Source organism: Crocuta crocuta, unplaced genomic scaffold (assembly GCF_008692635.1).
Source record: "Crocuta crocuta isolate KB4526 unplaced genomic scaffold, BGI_CrCroc_1.0 scaffold64, whole genome shotgun sequence".
Lineage (NCBI taxonomy): Eukaryota > Metazoa > Chordata > Mammalia > Carnivora > Hyaenidae > Crocuta > Crocuta crocuta.
Genome location: NW_027530640.1, coordinates 4,950,571 through 4,974,445, shown reverse-complemented (window position 1 = coordinate 4,974,445; position 23,875 = coordinate 4,950,571). Strand labels below are relative to the sequence as shown.

Sequence of the window (23,875 nt, the reverse complement as noted above, 5' to 3'; positions counted from 1 at the left end):
CCCATCCCTCCGTGGGCCCCTTCCCCCTCCTCCCGGTCGGTTTGTTTACGTCCTGCCCGGCTTCCACGCGCGGCTGTGCCTTGCCCACCGACCACCGCGGCCTGAGCATAGGGTCCACACTCCTTCCTGGCAGCGAGTAGAGTTGGGAGAGGGCTGGGTTGGACCTCAGCCTTCGTCTTCCAGGCCGAGAGTTCTCCCCTCCTCCTCGCGGCCAAGTGGCCCTCTGGGTGCTCCATTCCAGCTTGCTTGCTTTTGTGGAGAGAGCTGCACGTTTTGGGCAACCTTCTGAGGGTAGAAGGCTGGAGGAGCGAGTAGGCAAGGTGCCATTCTTTCAGGTTTCTTGGAAACTAATAACTGCGGGTGTGCAGTTGCGGGAAGGAGGGATCTTAGTGTTATCGAAGGAGAAAGGTGAAACCCAAGAGGTTATGATTACTACTGACTGGACTGAAGCAAACGAAGCACGGCCTTAGAATTGACCATCGACTCATCCCGTTAGAATTTACCAAAAAGGAGTCTAAAAATTGAAAACGGTAGCAAAATATTTTGTGGTATTACTGGCTTTGTTCATTTTTGGTTGCACTACCTGTTGCTGGGAGAAACTTTGTAGAATTGTTAAGATTTAATGTAATAGAAACGTGAATTCAAGGTAAAATTTAGTCTCCAAACCGCATTTGAAGAGATTAGGTATTTCACATAGCCTTCATGCTTGCTGCGGTGTGGAAACTTGTGAATATAACTGGGCTAAATGTCACGTATCTATCACTCAAACCTGGTAGGACAGCAGAGAGCCCAGTTGTTCAGTAGTCGTAGGAAAAAATGAGAGTCTGTTAAATTTTGCAACAGGCAAAAGTTTGAAATGACTGTACCACACTGGTACAAGGTTTTTATATTCTTAAAATTATTCACTCTCTCTTTGTAATGCAGGTCACATTACTAAACATTGAGTAACACATGTGGAATTGTAGTAGTAAATGGAAAGAAATTCACTGACTTTTAGACAAAGAAAAATCACAGTGTGGACGTCTTAGAAAGGTGTTTAGTAAAAGTTTTCTAGGTGTAGGTCTTTTCCACTTGTAAATAAGTGTCTTGCCATGCTTATCTAATGACTTTTAAAAAACACTTCTTTACTGATTTTCTTTTGAAAAATGAAAGTGTAGTCTAGATAATAGTACCTTGAGACATTCAGTAAAAGGGGAGTCATTAGAAAGCAGGTTGAGACTATTAAAAAGGTGACATTTGATTAGGCTTTCTATTTCCGGGCAAAGATTGACTTTGGGGTACTCAGGTTTCCAAGGGTCCCAAGTCACTCATGTGAAAAACACCTTTTGTCTATTTTTTTAAAAAAATTTAAAGCCTACTGTATAGTTGTGTAATACTACTTTAGAGTTGCCAAAGCACTTTCTCATTAGTAATCTCATGTGATATTTCACAACAACCTTGTGAGATAGAACAAGTGGCAGTGTAGATAGCTATGTGATCCTTTTCCCAGTGGAAGTAAGAATTATGTGTAAGCCCAGTATGTACAGTACAATTTAGAATGATTGCTTTAAAAAACAAAATGTGTACAAGTGCACATGTGAGAAAATGAAAACGAGTTAACATTCACACAGTTAGTAACTTGCATATCTAGTTAGCCCAGGTATTTTTTTCTTTAAACATCTCCACTGAGCTATAATTTACGTGCAATAAAACTGAGCCATTCTAAGAGCACAGTTCTATGAATTTTGTTATATGTACACAGTTTTGTACTCACTACCCCAGTGAAGTTTTAGAATACTTGCATCCCCAGAAAGTTCCCTTATGCACCTTTGCAGTCTGTTCTTAACCTATGGTCACTCAAGGCAGTCATTCATCTGCTCTAATGACAGAAGTTTTGACTTTTCTAGAATTTCCTATAAATGTGATCATATTGTTTATAGCTTTTTCTGTCTGGCTTATTTTAAATCAGAGTGATGATTTTGAGATCATCTAAGTTGCACTTATCAGTAGTTCTGTCTGTTTTATTGGTAAGTAGTATTCCATTGTATGGATATACCAAAATGTGTTTATCCATTCACTACCAATTGGCAGTCATTTGGGTGGTTTCCAGATTTGGGCTGTGTTGAACAATGCTGCTAAGGACAGTTGTGTACAAATCTTTATGCGGACATATGTTTTCATAGCTCTTGAATGGTTACCTAGGAGTGGGATTGCTGGGTCACATGCTAGGTATATACTTAACTTTTTAAAAATTTGGGGTGCCTGGATGGCTCATTTGGTTGGTTGTCCAACTCTTGATCTTGGGTCAGGTCATGGTCTCAGGGTCATGAGATCCTCCTGCTTTGGGCTCTGTCCCAACAGTGTGGAGCCTGCTTGGGAGATTGTCTCTTTTCCTTCTCTCTTTGCCACTCCCCCACTCATGTGCATGCATTCTCTCTTTCTCAAAATAAATAAATGAACTTCAAGAAGGAAAGAATTTTTTTTTTTAAATTGCCAAACTTTTCTGAAGTAATTGTACCATTTTGTATTCCCACCAACAGTGTGTGAATACTCTGTTTCCTCTCCAATACCTAATATTGCTGGGTTTTTTTTTTTAAGAAAAATTTTTTTTGTATTGTAAGAAACACCTAACAATATTTACTGTGTTGACCATTTTGAGTCTTTTTGATTATAACCGTTTAGTGGAAATAGTGGGATCTTATTGTGGTTTTGATTTGCATTTCCCTACTAACAAATGATGTAACTCTGCTTTTAGACATTAAAATTTCATGCCAGTATATCATGCTTTCCTTTCTAGAATCCTTTTTTGGTTTTGTTTTGTTTTTGCCAGCTTAAGTTGTTAAATCTGACTTGGACACTGTTAGCCATTGGCAACTAACCATAGTTCAGCCTCTAAGAGTGAGCTTCTAGAGTTAGCAATATGCAAGGTCCAGTGGTAATAAGTCAGAGTAGGGCTCTAGGGTAGGAGAGACTTTTGATATGAAGCTTTAGGAGCCTTAAAATATTGTCTTTTAGGGTTATCCCTTTGGAAAAGATGGTCAGGGATCAACCCCTCCCCTTCAACTTTAACTTTTAAGACCCTTGCCATATAGATTTCTGTGTGCTTTTCTTATCTAAGCTTCTTGAGCTGGAGATGAGTTTGGAAGATATCATAGGGATATTATTTCAGTAATTTATAGAATTAAAACAATAACTTGTTTTCATAGTTTTGAGAACTGGGGAAAGAAGGTGCTTTCTAGGAGCATGTTTTCTCCATCAGGCCACTTTGCAGTGGAGGAAAGAAATAAGTGTAAGTTCAGTAACTATCGTACATATAAAATGATTGCTTTAATTTAAAAATAAAATTCTTGGAACGAAGTCTAATTTGGTGAAGAAGTTTGTTTCAGAGTTAAATGTCTGTAGGACATAATTCATGTTTTATTAAAGTAAATTTCTGTACTTTCGTTTTATTCCTAATGCATGAGCGTTTGCTTTTACTGTCTGTATTAGAAATTTTTACCCTGTTGTAACAATCTCTTAATTGTTCTTTTTTCTGTCTCTCTTGCCTTTCTTCAAACTATTCTCAATGTTTCATTCTTTAAAAAAAAAAGCAAATTCTGATTATGATCTGCATGCAAAATGGTATAGAATTTAATATCCACATTACAGAGTTATTTTAAGGACTCAAAGAGATAGGTCATGTTAAGTACTTAATGCAGTGCTTAGCACATGACATTTAGAAACCAGAAGTTGTTGTGCTTTGATGATTCCATATTTATTTGTAAAACCATTCTCTTTGGACCCAAATTCCTTAAAGTGGCCCTATATTGTGTGGCTTTTGCAAAGTTTCTAGCCTTGATCCTTTTTTAAAAAATTAACTTAAGGTCATATTAAAAAAAGCATAGCCATTATTCTATTATTGTAGGTACTTCTTAATATTATCTATTCTTAGACTATATTAATATTTTCTAGGGGCGCCTGTGTGGCTTAGTCGGTTGAGCGTCCGACTTTCGCTTCGGTCATGATCTCACGGTTCGTGGGTTCGAGCCCCGCGTCGGGCTCTGTGCTGACTGCCAGCTCAGAGCCTGGAGCCTGTTTCAGAGTCTGTGTCTCCCTCTCTCTCTGACCCTCCCCTGCTCACGCTGTCTCTCTCTCTCCTAGAAATAAATAAAAACATTAAAAAATATATATTTTCTTAGTTGTTTCAATATGTCTTTTTATAGTAGATTTATTTGAAATAACCTCTTAAAAGGACCTGCAGGTTACATATACAGTTATGTGGCTTAAGTACTTTTGATTCTATAACAGCCCTCTCCCCTTTTTAAAATAGGATTTGNCATGAGAGACTCTTGAATGCTGACAAAAACAGAACTGATGGATGCAGGGGGGAGGGGGGATGGGCATGGAGGAGGACACTTGTGGGGAAGAGCACTTTTTTTCTTTTTAATAAAAATATCCCATAGATGATTGTTGTATACTTCCTTTCCATTAGAGTTACATAGTGTCAAGTTGTCCCCCTTTTAGTGATGCTTAGATTGATGGGTAATTTCATATTGTATCAGCCTTGTTTTTCCATGAGATTCCCCTTTCACTAATGGTTTTAGCATTTTTTGTTGATTATTGTCTGAATCTACTAGCTTGTTAGGGGTTGTGAAATGGTGATATCCTGATTCTTTAATTCTTCCTACATTTATTTCCTGGAGATATTTCTCTTACCACCTATTTGGCTGCTCTTTGCTACAGGAAAGGTAACCTGTAAATTTGATTGTTTGCCTTTATCATTTGTCAGAATAATTTATAAAGAGTTGTTTAGTGAAAATTTTCACTTTAATTTTCTTTTTTTGTCATCATAAGCTTCTGGATTTTGATGTATTTTATTATAGTCAAATTGTCCCATATTTGGCCCATGGAAGACTTGTCAAGTTGACTTCTATGTCCTTGTGACAGGATCTCTTTAATCTTTGATAACTTCTACTTTCCTTTGGCCTTTTCTTTTCTTTTTTTAAAATTTTTTTAATGTTTTATTTATTTCTGAGATAGTGTGCGCATGGGAGGGTCAGAGAGAGAGGGAGATACAGAATCCGAAGCAGGCTCCAGGCTCTGAGCTAGCTGTCAACACAGAGTCTGATGCAGGGCTCAAACCCACCAACTGTGAGATCATGACGTGAGCTGAAGTTGGACGCTCAACCAATTGAGCCACCCAGGTGCCCCTCCTTTGGCCTTTTCTTAATCCCCTTTCCCTGTAATACGATTTTATCACCTTGGATATGTTTTAGATTCTGTGTTGTACCGTGCAGTGCTGTTTCTTGTTCTTGACATAGTCATCTGTACCTTTTTTGTTTAGCTTTTTGTAGTGATCATCTGGATTCATCCTAATTGTCCTTCCTCTGGGAAGCTTTTTCTGATTTCTCCCTGACTGAATTAAGTTTTACTGCAATTTTCTTCTGTAGCATAATGCATTTCTTACTGTGACATCTGTTGCTATTGTCATTATTTGTCTGTATCTCTCTTCTTTGCTTACTGGTGTTCTCTTCAACTTTAAGGTGGATTTTAAGAGTTAAAACCCTGTAGAGGCACCTGTTAGATTGTTTGTGGGGAACATATACCTGGGTTTCTGGCTGGCGCCTTTAGATTGGTGCCATTTTTTGAGGAAGAGGATATAAGATTGTAGAAGCATGTGTGTATCAGTAGCATCTTTCTCCCTTATTCTGTATCATAAAACACCGTTTATATTCATCATAGCTTTTTTTATAACTTACCACCAATTCCTGCCCCGCCTCCAAGTTCACATTGTTGTGCCAGTATTCAGCACAGTGCCTGAACATATGCTTAGTAAATATTTATAGAATGAATGTATGAAATAATTTCAAGGGCAAGGGGGAGAGTCAAAAGTTCTATTTTGGACATTTGGTCTAGTTTTACTTGGCACTGAGATACCAATTTGAGATGTCCAGTTGACAGTAATAAAGTAAATCTAGAATACTTGCATGGATTGGTTCACAGTAGAGTTGGGACTGGAGATAGGAGTTTGAGTTCATGGTCACATTAAAACTAAGGGAAGGGATGAGGTCATTTAGGAAAAGGTGTAGACTGAGTATTGGAAAGAACAGGGCTTTGCTGTTAAGAAATTTAAAAAGTACAGAGGTAGGAGAGGAAAGTCTTTTCTACAGAAGAAAATGGTAAGAGAAACCATGGGAAAGCCAGGGGTATGTGGTGTTAGGAAAACTCTACCAGGAAATGTTTGAAAAATGATGGTATAATGAACTCTTGTATGCTGGTGGCTGACAGGTCTCGTGAGACGACAAACAGAAAAGTGTCTATTGGATTTATCAACTTGGAGATAATTAGAAACCTTAATTTAATTTTTTTTTGAGGTGAGCATGTTTAGGGGAGAAAGTGAGATAGATGTGGAATAATTAAATAAAATAAATTAGGTGAAAAATGGCTTCACTGCTAATGCTTTTTGTTTTTGTAGGCAAAACCTTCTGTAGTGCTGTGTTATTTTTTCACTTTCAGAATTATGATTTTATATTACATTTTAAACTTCTGAAGTTCTTAAGCTGGCTTTTTAATGTCAATATTTGTAAGAATCGTAGTTCAGAAATTTTGTTTTTTTAAATGTGATTTCTCAGGTTTTGCTGCTTTTACAAGAGCTTTTGTTATTTGAAAAATACCACTCCTTCACAATTTATACCTTTCAATTCTATGTTAGAAATAGTAGAAAGTTTTAATATTTATAGAGAATTCTGTGGGATCATATCTTTCTTATTAAAGTGGGAAGCTGAGGGGTGCCTGGGTGGCTCAGTCAGTTGGGCGGCCGACTTCAGCTCAGGTCATGGTCTTGCAGTTTGTGGGTTCGAGCCCCACGTCAGGCTCTGTGCTGACAGCTAGCTCAGGGCCTGGAGTCTGTTTCAGATTCTGTGTCTTCCTCTCTCTCTGACCCTCCCCTGCTCATGCTGTCTCTCTCTCAGAAATAAATAAAACATTAAAAAAAATAAAGTGGGAAGCTGAGATTTATAAGTAATTTCATGTTAATGCTCTCTGGCAGCAATATTTGGTCCTAAGAGTCTAACTTTGCAGTAGAATTGCAAACATTATATTTTATTCTTAACTTGTTTTGCTTTTCTGTCTCTAAGTGATTGTATTAGATTTATTTTTCAGAACCCTGTTTATTGAGAGAAAATAGGTGATTGAAATATAGCTTTAGTATTCAGATTCTAAAACCTGAACCTCAAAGGGACATTTTAATTTTAAGATAGAGGTGTAGGAAGATCCTGAACTCACCTCCTCTCAATGGACACAGCAAATCTACATCTGCATTTGAAATAATTTCCTCTGAAAAAGTTCTGGAAACCAGACAAACAGTGCCTCTACAGCAAAGGCAAAAGGGCCATACTAAGAGGAGTATGAGAGGCAGAGATAACACTCTTTCCAGAAATCCCAACCCAGGTAGAGTGATCTACAATCAGGAGGGGATCTTAAAAATCTTTCCGCCGAGGAGCAAGTGTTTTCTACTCCACATCAGGTACCCCAACCCTTGGGTTCTGCACAGTAGAAACAAGCCCCCAAAGTGGAAGACCTGTGAAGATTATGTCCAGGAGAACCATAGAACTTTAGGACATGGAGAACCTTCTCTTAAAGATCTTGCGGGCAGACTCACTCACTCTAGGACCTAGCAAAAAATGATCAGATTGAAAAGCACCTGGACCATATGTGAAGGAGAAAGTCTTAATCTTTAATCTTAAAGGGACTGCCAGAAGGTCATGAACCGGTTGGGACTCTGGCGACAGAAGTGCTGGCGGATGCTATTTCTGTCATCTCAGTCTTTCTTGTTAATGCCAGCATGGGTGGGCACCATTTTGGCAGTCTCCTAACCTGCTAGTTCAGGTAAGCATGTTCCACCTCCACGTGCCACATCACAGCCAACCTGCAAGCATCTCACACCCTGTGAGCTGCAGCTACAAAGAATGTAATATAGACAATATAGAATGATGAAGTGGTTAATTTAGCTAGAAGATGTAGCATTTATCAGTATATATGCACTCAGCATAGAAGCACTAAAATATATAAAGCAAATATTGAAAGACCCAATGAGAGAAATTGACCACACAGTAATAGTAGACTACATTAATACCCCACTTACATCAATGGATAGATAACCTAGACAGTATTGATAAGGAAACATTGGTCTTAAATGATATGTTAGACCAGATAGATTTAATAGATCTATAGAGAGAACATTCCATTCAAAAGTAGCAGACACAGTCTTGTCAAGTCCACATCAGACATTATCCAGGGTAGATCACATTAGGTCCCAGAACAACTCTGAATAAGTTCAAAAAAATTGAAAGCATTTCAAGCATTTTTTCAGCCACAGTGGTATAAAGCTAGAAATCAATTACAAGAAAAAAATGGAAAAACCATAAAATATGGAGATTAAACAGTGTGCCACTGAGGAACCAGTTGGTCATTGAGGAAGTCAAAGGAGAAATAAAAGAATATCTAGAGACAGATGAAAACCGAAATATGACATGCCACAATCTTTGGGATGCAACAAAAGTGGTTATAGAAGGGAACTTCATAGCCATAAAGACCTGCCTCAAGAAACATGAAAAATCTCAAACAATCTAACTTTACACATAAAGGAAATAGAAAAACAAAACAAAACAAGTGATACCCAAGTTAGTAGGAGTAAGGAAGTAGTAAACATCTGAGTGGATAGCAATGAGAGACAAAAAGACCATAGAAAAAGATCAGTGATGCTAAGAGCTGGTTTTTTAGAAGGATAAAAATGACAAACCTTTAGCTAGACTCCCTAAAGAAAAAAGAGGGCTCACATGAATAAAATCAGAAATTGGAGAGAAGTTACAACTGATACACTACAGAATGCAAAAAATCACAAAAAACTTCTATGAACAATTATACACCAATAAATTGAATAACCTAGAAGAAATGGATAAATCCCTAGAAACCTACAATCTTCCACTTGGATCCTTGGGCTGCTTCCATACCATGGCTATTGTAAATAATGATGCCATAAACATAGGGGTGCATGTATCCCTTTGAATTAATATTTTTGTATTCTTTGGGTAAATACCCAGTACCGCAATTGTTGGATCATAGGGTAGTTTATTTTCAACTTTTTGAGGAACCTCCATACTGTTTTCCAGAGTGGCTGCACCAGTTTGCATTCCCGAAAATAGTGCAACAGAGTTCCCCTTTCTCTGCATCGTGGCCAACACCTATTGTTTCTTGTGTTGTTGATTTTAGCCATTTGACATGAGTGAGGTGATATCTTATTGTTCTTTTGATGTGCATTTCCCTGATGATAAATGATGTTGAGCATCTTTTCATTTGTTGGCCATCTGTATGTCTTCTTTGGAGAAATGTCTGTTCATGTCTTCTACCTATTTTAAATTGAATTATTTGTTTTTTCGTTGTTGACTTTGGTAAGTTCTTTATTTTGGATGCTAACCCTTTTTCAGATAGGTCATTTGCAAATATCTTTTCCCATTCTGTCGGTTGCTTTTTAGTTTTGTTGATTGTTTCCTTATTGTTTTGTTGTTTTATTTTATTATTATTTTTTAAATGTTTATTTTTGAGAGAGAGAGAGTGAGTGAGCATGAGCAGGGGAAGGGCAGAGACAGAGGGACAGAGGATCTGAAGTGGGCTCTGCCCTGACAGCAGCGAGCCCAGCATGGGGCTTGAACCCACCGACTTCGAGATCATGACCTGAGCTGAAGTTGGACGCTTAACCTACTGAACCACCCAGGAACCCAGCCTTTTATTTTGATGTAATACAAATAGTTTATTTTTGCTTTTGTTACCCTTGCCTCAGGAAGCATATCTAGAAAGAAGTTACTATTGCTAATGTCAGACAAGTTATTGCCTGTATTCTCTTCTAGGACTTTTATGGTTCCAGGTATCCCATTTATGCATTTTAATCCATTTTGAATTTATTTTTGTGTATGGTATAAGAAAGTGGTCTAGCTTTGTTGTTTTACATGTTGCTTTTCAGTTTTCCCAACATTTGTTGAAGAAACTTTTTCCTACTGGATATACATGCTTTGTTGAAGATTAATTGTGTAATCATGGGTTTATATCTGGATTTTCTATTCTGTTCCATTGACCTATGTGTCTGTTTTCATGCCAGTACCATACTGTTCTGATTATGACCACTTTGTAATGTATCTTTAAATCTGGAATTGTGATGATGCTTCCAGCTTTGTTTATGTTTTTCAAGATAGTTGTGCTGTTTGGGGTCTTTTCTGGTTCCATAGAAATGTTAGGATTATTTGTTCTAGTTTTGTAAAAAATGCTGCTAATATTTTGATTGAGATTGCCTTAAATCTTTAGGTTGTTTTGGGGAGTATTGACGTTTTAACCATATTTGATTTTTCAATCCATGAGCATGGAATATCTTTCCTTTTCTTTGTGTCATCTTGAATTTCTTTAATCATTTTTTATACTTTTCATAGTACAGGTCATCACCTCTTTGATTAAGTTTATTCCTAGGTATCTTATTTTGAATGCAGTTGTAAATGGGATTATTTTCCTAATTTCTCTTTCTACTGCTTTTTCCTGATCTACAGAAATGCACAAATTTCCATAAATTGATTTTGTATCCTGTGACTTTACTGAATTTGCTGATGAGTTCTAGCAGTTTTTTGGTGAAGTCTTCTGGATTTTCTCGATATAGTATGATGTCACTGCAAGTAGTGAAAGTTTTATTTCTTCCTTATCAATTTGGATTACTTTTATTTTCCTGTCCAATTGCTGTGGCTAGGGCTTCCAGTACTGTGTTGAGTAAAAGTGGTGAGAGTGGACATCCTTGTCTTGAACTTAGAGAAATAGCTCTGTTTTTCCCCCATTAAGGATGATGGTGGGTTTTTCATAGATGTTCTTTATCATGTTGAGGTATGTTTCCTCTAAACATATTTTGTTGAGTTTTTTTTTAACCATGAATGGATGTTGTACTTTGTCAACTGCTTTTTCTGCATCTATTGTAATGATCATGTGGTTTTTATTTTATCTCCTGTTGATGTGATGTATCACATTCATTGATTTGTGAATATTGAACCATGCTTGCAACCCAGGAATAATTCCCCCTTGATTGTGGTGATTTTTAAAATGTATTGTTGAATTTGGTTTGCTGGTATTTCATTGAGAATTTTTGCATCTGTGTTCATCAGGAATATTGGCCTGTAGTTTTCCTAATTTTTAGTGGTGTCTTTTATCTAGTTTTGGTGTCAGGGTAATGCTGACCTCATAGAATGAATTTGGAAGTTTTCCTTCCTCTTCTAATTTTTGGAATAGTTTAAGAATAGATATTAACTCTTTTTTATGACTATCTGGTGCTGGACTTTAGTTTTTTGGAACATTTTGTGTTACTGACTAAATTTCTTTTCTGGTCATTGGTTGTTTATTTGAACCTTTATTCTTTTTTTCTTCAGAAGTTTGAATGGAGGTTTATCAGTTTTGTTGATTTTTTTCCCCCCAAAGAACCAGCTCCTGGTTTCACTGAACTGTTGTATCGTTATTTCAGTTTCTATGATTTATTTTTGCTCTCGTCTTTATTATTTTCTTCCTTCTGCTGCTTTTAGGTTTTATTTGTTGTCCTTTTTTTAGTTTTTTTTAGGCATAAGATTAAACTGTGTGTTTGAGATTTTTCTTGCTTCTTAAGGCAGGCCTGTGTTACATAAACTTCTCTCTTAGAACCACTTTTGCTGCATCCTAGAAGTTTTGGACTATTGTGTTTTCATTTTTACTTGTTTCCATATACTATTTCATTTCTTTTTTTTTCTTTGTTTACTCATTCATTGTTTAGTAGCATGTTATTTAACCTCCATGTGTTTGTGATCTTTCTAAATTACTTCTTGTGGTTGACTTCTCGTTTCATAGCATTATGGTCAGGAAGTATGCATGGTATGATTTCAGTATTCTTGAATTTGTTGAGGTTTGTTTTGTGGACTAATGTGTGATCTGTTCTGGAGAATATTCTGTGTGTGACTGAATAGAATGTGTATTGTGCTGTTTTACGATGGAATGTTATGAATATATTTGTTAAATTCATCTGTTCCAGTGTCATTAAAGCCATTGTTTCTTTGTTGATGTTCTGTTTAGATGATCTATCTATTCACATAAGTGAAGTGTTAAAGTCCTCTAGTCTTATTGTATTATTATCAACTAGTTCTTTTATTATTATTAGCTATTTTATGTATTTAGGTGCTCCTGTGTTGGTTGGGTGCATAAATATTTACAGTTGTTATATCTTCTTGTTGGATTATGTCCAACATTGTTGTTGTTATTATTATTATTATAATATAGTGTCCTTCTTTGTCTCCTGTTAGTGTCTTTGTTTTAAAGTCTGTTTTGTTTGATATAAGCTTTGTTACTCTGGTTTCCCTTTGACATATATTTCCATGATAGATGTTTCTCCATCCCCTCACTTTCAGTCTGCAGATGTATATAGTCTAAAATGGGTGTTTTGTAGGCAGCATATAGATGGGTCTTGTTTTTTAGTCCATTTTATCACCCTGTGTCTTCTGAGGGGAGCTTTTAGTCCATTTACATTCAAAGTTTTATATAACCTTTAATGAGTATAGCAGTCTATATTAAGTTGTTGGTCATTTAAGTTTGAACCCATTCTTTCCTTCTCTACTCCACATGTTTTAGGTGTATGTTATTGTATTTTTTTAATGTTTAATGTTTATTTATTTTTGAGAGAGAGAGAGAGAGATAGGGGAGGGGGAGAGAGAGAGGTAGTACAGAATCTGAAACAGATTCCAGGCTCTGAGCTGTCAGCATAGAGCCTGACGTGGGACTCAAACTCAGGAATGACAAGATCATGACCTGAGCTGAAGTCAGACACTCAACTGACTGAGCTACTCAGGTGCCCCTGTTATTGTATTCTTAAAAATTTTTTAAAGTTTATTCATTTATCTTGAGGGAGTGATAGAGGGAAGAGAGGAAGACAGAAAGAGATGGAGAGAGAATTCCAAACAGGCTCTGCCTTGTCAGTACAGAGCCTGACATGGGGCTGAAACTCATGAACCATGAGATCATGACTCAGAGCTGAGATCAAGAGTCAGATGCCCAACTGACTGAGCCACCCTGGCGCCCCATATTATATTTTATACCCATTTTTTTCAGTTCCTTGACTGATTTTTTTTATAGAAATAGTCATTTTTACTGCCTCTGTGTTTCCTACCTCTATATTTTCACTTTTGGTCTCTCTTTTCCATTGAAAGAGTCCCTTTTAATTTTTTTGGCAGAGCTGGTTTGGTGGTCATGAACTTCTTTGGTTGTTGTTTGTCTGAGAAATCTTTATCTCTAATTTTATTCTGAATGATAGCCTTGCTGGCTAGAGTAGGCTTGGTTTAAGATTTTTCCCATTCAGCATATTGGATATATCATGCCACTCCCTCTGGCTTGCTAAGTTTCTATTGAGAAATTTCCTCCTAGCCCCATGCATTTTCGCTTGGAAGTTAAGGCTGCCTTTTGTCTTGCTGCTTTAAAATTTTTTTTCTTTATCACTATGTTTTGCAAATTTAATTATAACATGTCTTGGTGTGGGTCTGCTTTTGTTGATTCTGTTGGGGATTCTCTGTGACTCCTGGATCTGCATATCTGTTTTCTTCCCCAGATTATAGCTCTTACTTCTTTTAATAAATTTTCTGCCACTCTTCTCTCTCTTTTTCTGGAACTTCTCCTGTAACATGAATGCTATTATATTTGATGGTGTCACTGAGTTCCCGAAGTCTGTTCTCCTTTTGCACCATTCTTTTCTATTGCTTTGGTTCAACTTGATTACTTTCTATTACCTTGTCTTTTAGGTCATCAATTTGTTCTTCTGCTTCTTTCATCCTGCTGTTGATTTCATCAAGCATGTTTCTTATTTCATTTATTGTGCCCTCTATCCCTCTCTCCTGTGTTATTTTCTGTCTCTGTGTTAAGAGTCTCATTTCTTGCATTCTTTTTTCTCCAGTCCAGTGAGTATCCTTATGATCATTGCTTTCACTTCTTTATCAGGCATGTTACTTATATCTCTTACACTTAGATTTCTGGCTGTGACCTGTTCTGTTCTTTCATTTGGAATAAATATCTCTGTCTCCTTATTTTGTCTGCTTCTCTGTGTTAATAAAGTTGACTGTGTCTTCTCTTCTTGAAAGTAGCGACTTTATGAAGAAGAGGTCTTGGAGTGCCCAGCAGTAGTGCAGTGTCCCCTCTTTATCAGAACCTGGCTTTCAGGAGATTATCTTAAGTGTGTTGTTTATTCCCTGCTGTTGTGTTTGGGTCACATTTCCTTTCAGTGTAGTCTCTGCACTGACTCTCTGGCTGTTGTGGGCTGTACTTTCTTTTTGTGGTGTCATTGGGACTCGGGCAGGTCAGCTCTGGGGTGGCATGCCTGCCAGGGAACTTGGGAGCAGGGTAGCAGTGTTAAGCAAAATTTGCAGTGGGCCACTAGTCCTGTGCTGAATCCCCTGAAATACTGCAGTGTTTGGGGACTGTGTGCCAGGGTGGCAAGGGGCACGTGGCTGTTTGACACACAAGAAAGTGGCTGTGGGTGCACAGCTGGCTGCAGTGGGGTGGATGCACACAGTGCCCATTTGGTTGGCAGCACTGCCCTAGGCCAGCTGGCTGGGACGCTCCTTCTGCTTTAACACAATTTGTCCTGAGCCCAGGGCTGAGGCCAGCAGGCTTGGAGTGGGTGAGTTCTCCTTAGAGCTTGTGAGCATGGATGGTGCGCTGCTAGCAGGTTAGGTAGCAAGTGTCTATGCAGCCCTGCTTCTCGCAGATGCCTCTGCTTATACTGTGGGCTGGGAGAGGAAAATGGTGCCTACCAGCTCTCTTATTTTCTCAGAAGTCCCCCGACACACTAAGAAATAATTGTGAAGAGATCTGTGTCCTTTTTGCCCTAGAGTTGTGTAAATTGCCATTTGTTTTGTTTTGTTGCCTCTCTGTGTAGGATGCTCTCTCTTTAGGGGTGGTGACTGGGCCATCCACTTGCCTTCTGGGCTCACTCAGTGCTGAGTCAGCTGACCTCCAAAGCTCTAGGTTCCTAGCCTCACTGGTTTTACTAACTCACTGAATTCAGCTCCTCTGGCTTTTAAAGCCAGACATTATGGGAATTAGTTTTTCCTGTGTGAGGGGCCATTTCTCTGCCCTCTCTGCTTGTGCAGCTCCCTGCCTCCTGTGGACAGCTGCCCTCTGCCTTTCTGACCTTCCTAACCTTTCAGATGCAGTTTCTTCTCTATATTTAGTTGTGGAGTTTATTCTGCCAGTCTTCAGTTGCTCTCTGGTTTATTGACATGTGGATGGTACCTAGCTGAAAATGTGGAAGGGGCTGAGCTCAGGGTCCTCTTACTCTGCCAAATTCCCATGCCCCCTTCCTAAGGTTCTATTATCTTTTGAGAATGAAGATATGAACTAAAGTGTGACGTATGCATGTTAGAATTTCAAGGCTACATATCTAAATGAATAAAAGTAGAGTGTGTAATTTCCAAAATATTAGAGCGAAAGTAGAATATAGAAAGAGAATTAAAAAGAATGTAAGAAAAGGTATGAAAAGAAACATAAGTTACAGAACAAGTACAAAGCAATAGAATAATGTAGTAGAAATAAATTCCAGCATATTATAAAGACTGCATTAAGTGAAAGTGGACTAAATGATGCAGAGAAGACAAAAATTTATTGGACTGGAAAAAATAAAATAAAATCTATCTGTATGTGCTGTTTAAAAAGTATATATTCAAGATATACAAATATAGAAAGATTGAAAGCAGAAAAACAGAAAAAGATACTGAGACAACCAAAAGAAAGCTTATAGCAGCAGTCATATTTAATTATGTTAAATAGTTAAAATAGACACAAAATTTGCTAATGATAAAAGGTTAACTCACCAAGAGGATTATTTTTGGAAATACGTGAAGCAGAAATGTCAAGGAGAAAGGGACACATTTACTATAGTAGGTGTTTTTTTTTTTAATATGTATTTATTTTTGAGAGAGAGAGAGAAAGAGAGAGCACGAACATAAGCAGGGAATGGGCAGAGAGAGAGGCACAAAATCTAAAACAGGCTCCAGGCTCTAAGATGTCAGCACAGAGCCTGATGAAGAGCTTGAACTCATAAACTGTGAGATCATGACCTGAGCTGAAGTTGGGCACTTAACACAGGAGCCCCATTGTAGGTGATTTTTAAACATATCTCTTCTAGTTATTGAAGGTCAATTAGCAAAAAAAAATATTTAAGAATAAAAAAGATTTTGGGGGCACCTGGCTGGCTCAGTCAGTGGAGCATGGACTCTTTATCTTGGTGTTGTGTGTTCAGGCCCCACTTTGGGTGTAGACATTACTTAAAAATAAAATCTTTAAAAAAAAGATTNCAAAGAACAGTTAGGGAAACAACTTATGAGTCAGGGAAAAGAAAACCTAAATGGAAATTTTAAATAATTAGAATTGAATTATTTAGAACAATAAATGCCACATTACAAAACTTGGATGTAGCTAAAGCTTCACTGACAGTAAATTTATAATGTTTACATAAGAGAAGAAGGAATGGTTCAAAATGTGAGTTGAGTGTTATACTCAAGGAGTTAGAAGAAAACAGAATAAACTTGCAAAAGAAATAATAAAGAGCTCCAAAATTAATGAAATAGAAAATGAATGTGCAAGAGAAAAAAGACTGAAACTTAGTTTTTTGAAATAGGCAAAACCTGCTAAAAATAATAAAAATAAACAAGGCATAGATAATGAATACTAAGAATAAGAAATCGAATTTATCTATAGATAAGTGGAGATGAAAAGGTAAGAGAGTGTTAGTGAAATATTTATGTAGATCTTTATGATATTCCAGGAATTCTTTTAAGGACTTTAGATATGTTTATTTAATCGTCAAACAGCTCTACAGGGTAGGTCACATTACCCTTATTTCATAGATGAGAAAACTGAAACACCAAGATATTAGATAACTTGTTCAAAACCCAATAGGTTTCGAGGGAGAATTAAGAACCCAGACCCTGCAATCTGTTTGTTCTTTGTTGTTTGGTCGTGGGACCTGTGCTAAGTAATTAATCTCTGTGTCTGCATTTCATTATCTGTTAAATGTAACTAATACTTCACTAGTTCATTGGAAAGATTGAATGAGTCAGGATATGTAAGGCAGTTTCAACAGTGTTTGCTTATTGAATTATATAAATGTTATTGTAATGAGGAAGATGACATTATTAGTCAATAAATGCAGATTTATTTGATAAAATTCATCTTCCATTTATGATACGTACTGTTAGCAAACTAAGAACAGAATTCACTAATCTGGGTAACATTTGGTTGGTAAAAGGTATCTGCTGAATTCTGCAGCCAAAATATTTGGGGCAAGAACAGTGCAAGCAGATTGACATTAGTTTGGCAATGGCCAAAAAGTTGAATGGTGCCAAATATTAACAAGAATATGGAGCAATGAGAATCCCTGTTTAGTCCTCTTGGGAGTGTAACTTGGTACAGTAACAACTTTGGAAGACAATCTGGCATTATTTACTGAAGTAGAAAATTCTCACTTTATGACCTAGCATTTCCATTCTGTGGCAGATTTGTTTACTTCTCACCAAATTTTCATACATCCCTCCATATTTCACAGTTCTTGTAGGCATGCAATGCCATCTGACTCTTGTGGCAAACTTGTTATAAATACTACTTATTTGTGTTTTCTGGCCTGAAGGTTGAAGGATAGTATGAGTTCTTCATGGTATTATCTGCCATGGAAATAGCCCATATCCCTAACTCTTCCTATTGGAAGGAAACTTCTTTAGAGAGCCAAGTAAGCTCACAAGGGACTTTAAGGTAGAATGAAACTTATTTATATGTTATATGTATATGCATGACTGACCAAGAGATGGGTTTATACAGGAATGTTAATAGGAACTGGAATGATAAGATTTCTGGAATGTAGTGTAGAAGCTGCAGAATAGGAGAGTCATTGTTTCTAGAGTCATAGACCAGTCAAGTAGCTGTAATAACGATTTTGCAGGTAAGCAATTTCTTCTTTTCACATTAATTGGCTGGGAGCCTATCATTGGAGCTTTGAATGTATATTTACTTTTCTGTTTTTGTAATTAAGATGTATAAAATTAGTTTCTTTTTAAAACTTTTTTCTAAAGTTCATTTATTTTGAGAGAGAGAGAGAGAGAGCGAGCATGGAAGCAAGGAGGAGCAGAGAGAGAGTGAGAGAGAGAATCTCAAGCAGGATCTGTGCTGTCAGCACAGAGTCTGATGTGGGGCTCGAAAACAAGAACCATGAGATTGCGACCTGAGCCGAAATCAAGAGCCAGGTGCTTCCTGGCTGAGCCACTCAGGCACTCCAGAAATTTAGTTACTAAATTTATGACCTATAGTTTTTTTGTTTTGTTTTGTTTTACCTTTATATTAGATTTGTGGGAGCCAGCATGCTTTACAGAAATGGAAAGTACACAAAGCATTATAACACTGTATCAGTTTTCTACTATAAATATATTTTAATCTGTTTTCTACACTTTACCTTGATATGCTTGCATTTAGATATCTTGTATTTAAATGATGCTCAAATTCAATCTGATGTATATAGTAGGAATTAGTTTTCAACTCTAGCTATTCCCATCATGGAAGCTTTAAAAAAATTCTGATGAGGGGTGCCTAAGTGGCTCAATTGGTTTAGCATCTAACTCTTGATCTCAGCTCAAGTAGGTCATGATCTCACAGTTTGTGAGATCAAGCCCCTTGTCATGCTCTGCACTGACAGCACAGAGGCTGCTTGGGATTCTCTTTGTCCCTCTCTCTCTGCCCCTCCCTCTCTTGTGCGCAGACGAGCTCTCTTTCTCTCTTTGAAAATAAATAAACTTAAAAAAATAAATACATAAAAAATAAAAACTAAAAAGATTCTGATGTCAAGGTTCTCCTCCCTACCAGTGTTATGAATCTAATATGCAGCTGGGGTTGAAAATCATTGAACAAGAAAAAAAGATAAAGAAGAAAAGGGGATGTCATTGGCTAGATACTCCAGGGCTTATAGCATTCAGCAGTGATATCATAAACTTTAGAAAACCAACCAAAAAAAATTTTTTTTGATCACATCTCTGTAAGTACATTAGACTTATTTAAAATTTTTTAAAGTTTATTTATTTTGAGAGAGAGAGAGAGAGAGATAGCACATGTCCGGGAGGGGTTGAGAGAGAGGGAGGCAGAGAATCCCAAGCAGGTTCCACACTGTCAGCGTGACGCCCGATGTGGGGCTCAAACCAGTGAAACTGTGAGATCATGACCTGAGCTAAAACCAGGGGTTGGACACTTAATTGTTTGAGCCACCCAGGAGCCCCACGTTAGATTTATATAATTGGTAAAATCCATATTCTAGAGTAATTCCAGATTTAAGTAATGCTACCATTATTGAAATTTAGGGTTTTTTTTTCTTCTTTTAAAACTGAGTAAATATTTTTTGGTGCTGGCAGCCTGTTTAGTGAATTAACCACTTTAATATTTTAATTATTCCTAAAATTAATTTTTATTTTTACATCAACTTTATTGAAATGTGATACATTCAATAAAATGCACCCTTTTAACTACATATGTATTAGTCATGCTAAACACTTTTTAAAAAAAGTGTTTTGACATCTGGAGGCTTCTTGATCCTGAAGAGACTGACCTTTCCAGGGTTACCAAATTCCTAGAGACAGCAAAGGATTCCCCTTTTAGCAGTGCTTCTTTCCTCTCTCTTAGCAGTGCTTCTTTCATGTGCACACCAAGCAGTTCAGAGGCTGCTCCAACCACCTCCTTTACTGAGCTCTCATACTCCTGCTCTCATTACCCTAGTGCTAGGTACCAGCCAACTAGGGGTAGTTCTTATGCTGTGGAGACCACTGTAATTATTCAGACCAGCCAATCTTATATATAGCTTGCTTTATCACATCCGGTCCATTTTTTTCCTCTGGTGAAAACCACAGTAAAGATTCTTGTCACATTTTTCTCTTTCCCCCTGTTTCCTGACTACCCTGGTGCTTCCCATGTGGCCTGGTGTGGAGTGGCATGCTTCCTCTTTCTAGGGATCTGTGGGTGTAAACTTCTTCCTTCATGACAGTCTTTTCCATGTCTTTGTTTGGCCATACCTGATTAAAACAAATCTTGGGTTCATTTTAAAACAGGGCGCCTGGGTGGCTCAGTCATTTAGGTGTGTGACTCTTGACTTCTTATGATCTCACTGTTTGTGAGTTCAGGCTTCATGTCGGGCTCCACACTGACAGCACAGAGCCTGTTTAAGATTATCTCTCTCTCTCCCTTTCTACCCCTTGCCCCCTCAAATAAACTTAAAAAAATCATCTTTATAAAAAAAATAAAATGGTATGGGTCTGAGTTTTGACCTGTGTGATAACTATTATAATCAAGATACAGAACTTTGTGGGGACTCCTGGGTGGCTCACTCAGGTAAGCCTCCAACTTCAGCTCAGGTCATGATCTCCCTGTTCGTGGGTTTGAGCTGCACATTCGGCTCTGTGCTAACAGCTCAGAGCCTGGAGCCTGCTTCAGGTTCTGGGTCCCCCTTTTTTCCTGCCCCTCCCCTGCTTGTGCTCTCGCTCTCTCTTTCTCTCTCAAAAATAAATAAACATTACAGAACTTTTTATAAAAAGATACAGAACTTTATGTCACTCCCAAAAGTTCTCTTGTATGTATCCCTTTATAGTTAGTAACCAACCCCTAACTCTTATGACCCCCCAATTTCTGATATGCTTTCTGTCACCATAGATCAATTTTCCCTATTCTAAAATTTCATGTAAATGAAATTCTACAATATGTGCTTGAAAAAAAATTTTTTTTAATGTTTATTTATTTTTGAGACAAAGACAGAGACAGAGTGTGAGAGGGGGAGGGGCAGAGAAAGGGAGACAAAATCCAAAGCCGACTCCAGGCTCCCAGCTGTCAGCACAGAGCCTGACGCGGGGCTCAAACTCACGAACTGTGAGATCATGACCTGAGCTGAAGTCGGGTGCTTAACCGACTGAGCCACCCAGGCACCCCCAATATGTGCTTTTTTGTATCTTGATTCTTTCACTCAGCAGAATGTTTCTTAGATTTATCCTATGTTTCTGCTTATTTCAGTAGCTCATTGATTTTTATTGAGGACGAGTATTCCATTATATTGATATAATAAAATATGTTTATATAGAAGTTGCTGGGTATTTGGATTATTTTCCCTTTGGGGGAATATTATGTAAAAAGCTCCTATGAACATTGATATATGAGTCTTTGAACGGATTTTTATTTCTGTTGGGTAGATATCTAGGAGTAGAATTGCTGGGTTGTAAGCAAGTACATGTTTAACTTTATAACAAACTGTCAAACTGTGTTCCAAAATGGTTGGGGTACCTGGCTGGCTCAGTCGGTTAAGCGTCCAACTTCGACTCAGATCATGATCTCACAGTTCATGGGTTCGAGCCCTGTATTGGGCTCTGTGCTGACAGCTAGCTCAGAGCCTGGAGCCTGCTTCAGATTCTGTGTTTCCCTCTCTCTCTAACCCTCCTCTGCTTGCTCTCTCTCTCTCTCTCTCTCTCTCTCTTTCTCTCACAAATAAATAAAAACATTAAAAAAAAAATGGTTGCACTATTTTACTTGCTCAACACCAGTGTATGATAATTCCAGTTATCATCAACACTTAGTCTTTTTTTTTCTTTGCAAATTTTTATTTAAATTCTAGTTACTTAACATACAGTGCAGTATTGGTTTCAGGAGTAGAATTCAGTGATTCATCACTTACATACACCACCCAGTGCTCTTCACAACAGGTACCCTCCTTACTACCCATCATCCATCAAGCCCATCTCCCATCCACCTCCCTCCATCAACCCATAGTTTGTTCTCTATTATTAAGAGTCACTTATGGTTTGTTTTGCTTTCTTCTCCCCCCTCCCCCCCAATATGTTCATCTATTTTGTTTCTTAAATTCCACAGAGGAGTGAAATCATATGGTATTTATCCTTCTCTGACTGACTTAGATTGCTTAGCCTAATACATTCTAGCTCTATCTACTTTGTTGCAAATGTAGTATTAGTCTTTTCGATTTTAGTAATTCTGGTGAGTATATAGTAGCATCTCATTGTAGTTTGTCTTTCCTTAATCCTAGTGATATTGAGCAATTTTTGAGCTCATATGCTATTTATGTATCTTTTTTTATAAAGTCTCCAAATACTTTGCCATTTTAAAATTAGATAACTTGCTTCTTAGTATGAGTTATAAGACTTCCTTATATATCCTGGATTAAAGTTCTTTGTTAGATAGAAGCATTGCTGATTTTCTCCAGGCCCCAGGTTGCTTCTGTGTTAATAATGTCTTTCAAAGATCAGAATTCTGAAATTTGATGAAGTATATAGTTTATGATATTTTATGTATTTTTTTAATGTTTATTTTGAGAAAGAGAGAGCATGGGGAAGGGGCATAGAGAAAGGGAAAGAGAGAATCACAAGCAGGTTTTGAGCTGTCAGCACAGAGCCTCATGGGTAGCTCGATCTCACCAACTGTGAGGTCATAATGTGAGCTGCAATCAAGAGCCAGAGTCTTGGGGCACCTGAGTGTCTCAGTTGGTTAAGCTTTCAACTTCGGCTTCAGTTGTGATCTGATGGTTTGTTAGTTTGAGCTCTGCTTGAGGCTCTCTGCTGTCTGCATGGAGCCCCCTTTAGATTCTTTGTCTCCCTCTGTCTCTTTGCTGCTCTTCTGTTCTCTCTCTCAAAAATAAACATTAAAAAAAAACCCAAAAAACCAAAAATGACTTGGAGGCTTAACCAACTGAGCTACCTAGGCACCCCTATGATATTTTAAAAAGTTTATGGTCTTATGCTGAGTGAAATCAGTCAGAGAAGGGCAGATAATATGCTTTCACTCAGGTGGATCTTGAGAAACTTAACAGAAGACCATGGGGGAAGGGAAGGGGAAAAAATAGTTACAAACAGAGAGGGAGGGAGGCAAATCATAAGAGACACTTAAATACAGAGAACAAACTGAGGGTGGATGGGGGGTGGTTGTAGGAGAGGGGGAAAATGGGTGATAGGCTTTGAGGAGTGTGCTTGTTGGAATGAGCACTGGCTGTTGTATATAAGGGATGAACCATGGGAATCTACCCCAGAAACCAAGAGCACACTTTACAGACTGTATTTTAGCCAATTTGACAATAAATTATATTAAAAAAATAAAGTTTTTTTTTTATAAAACTTTATAAAAAAAAGTTGGGTGTGTATGATGTAAGAAAATTTTGCCCTACTCCAAGATGAAGAAAATATCCTGGCCTTTTTGTTTGTTTTTTTGGGTAGAGATTTTATGTTTTTGAGCTTTCATGTTTAAGTCTATGACATATTTTGAGTTAATTTTTATATGTAGAGTGGGATGGGATTGAGGTTTTTTTTTTCCTCTATGAATATCTAGTTTATTAGCCCTAATTGTTGAGATGGTATCTTTTGAAAAGCTTTGTCTAGTTAGAATATGTTAACATATATCTCTCTTTTACATTCTAGTTCAGAGGGAATTTCCCACTGGGCAATAATAAATGCTATCAATCCTATACTTGAAGTACTGTTGTGAGGGCACTGGGGTGGCTCAGTTGGTTAAGTGTCTGACTCTTGATTTCAGCTCAGGTCATGATTTCACAGTTTGTGAGTTTGAGTCCTACTTTGCGCTCTATGCTGATCTTAAAGAGCCTACTTGGGATTCTCTCTCTCCCTCTCTCTCTGATCCTCCCCTGCTTGTGTTCTCTCTCTCGCTCTCAAGATAAATAAATAAACTTAAAAAATTGTATTAAAAAAGTACTATTGTGTAAGATTAGGCATGTTTTTGACATGTAGAAAGAGACACAGTAAGATTTTACTTGGATAATCAGCTAAAGCAATGCCTTGTACATAATATGCTTACT

At 37.5% G+C, this 23,875-nt stretch overlaps 1 protein-coding gene across 2 annotated transcripts in view; it reads left to right on the top strand.

The window, feature by feature from the left end:
- The window catches only part of FNIP1 (folliculin interacting protein 1), a 138,544-nt gene that overhangs the window by 406 nt on the left and 114,263 nt on the right, over nt 1-23,875 (top strand). The window lies entirely within an intron of this gene.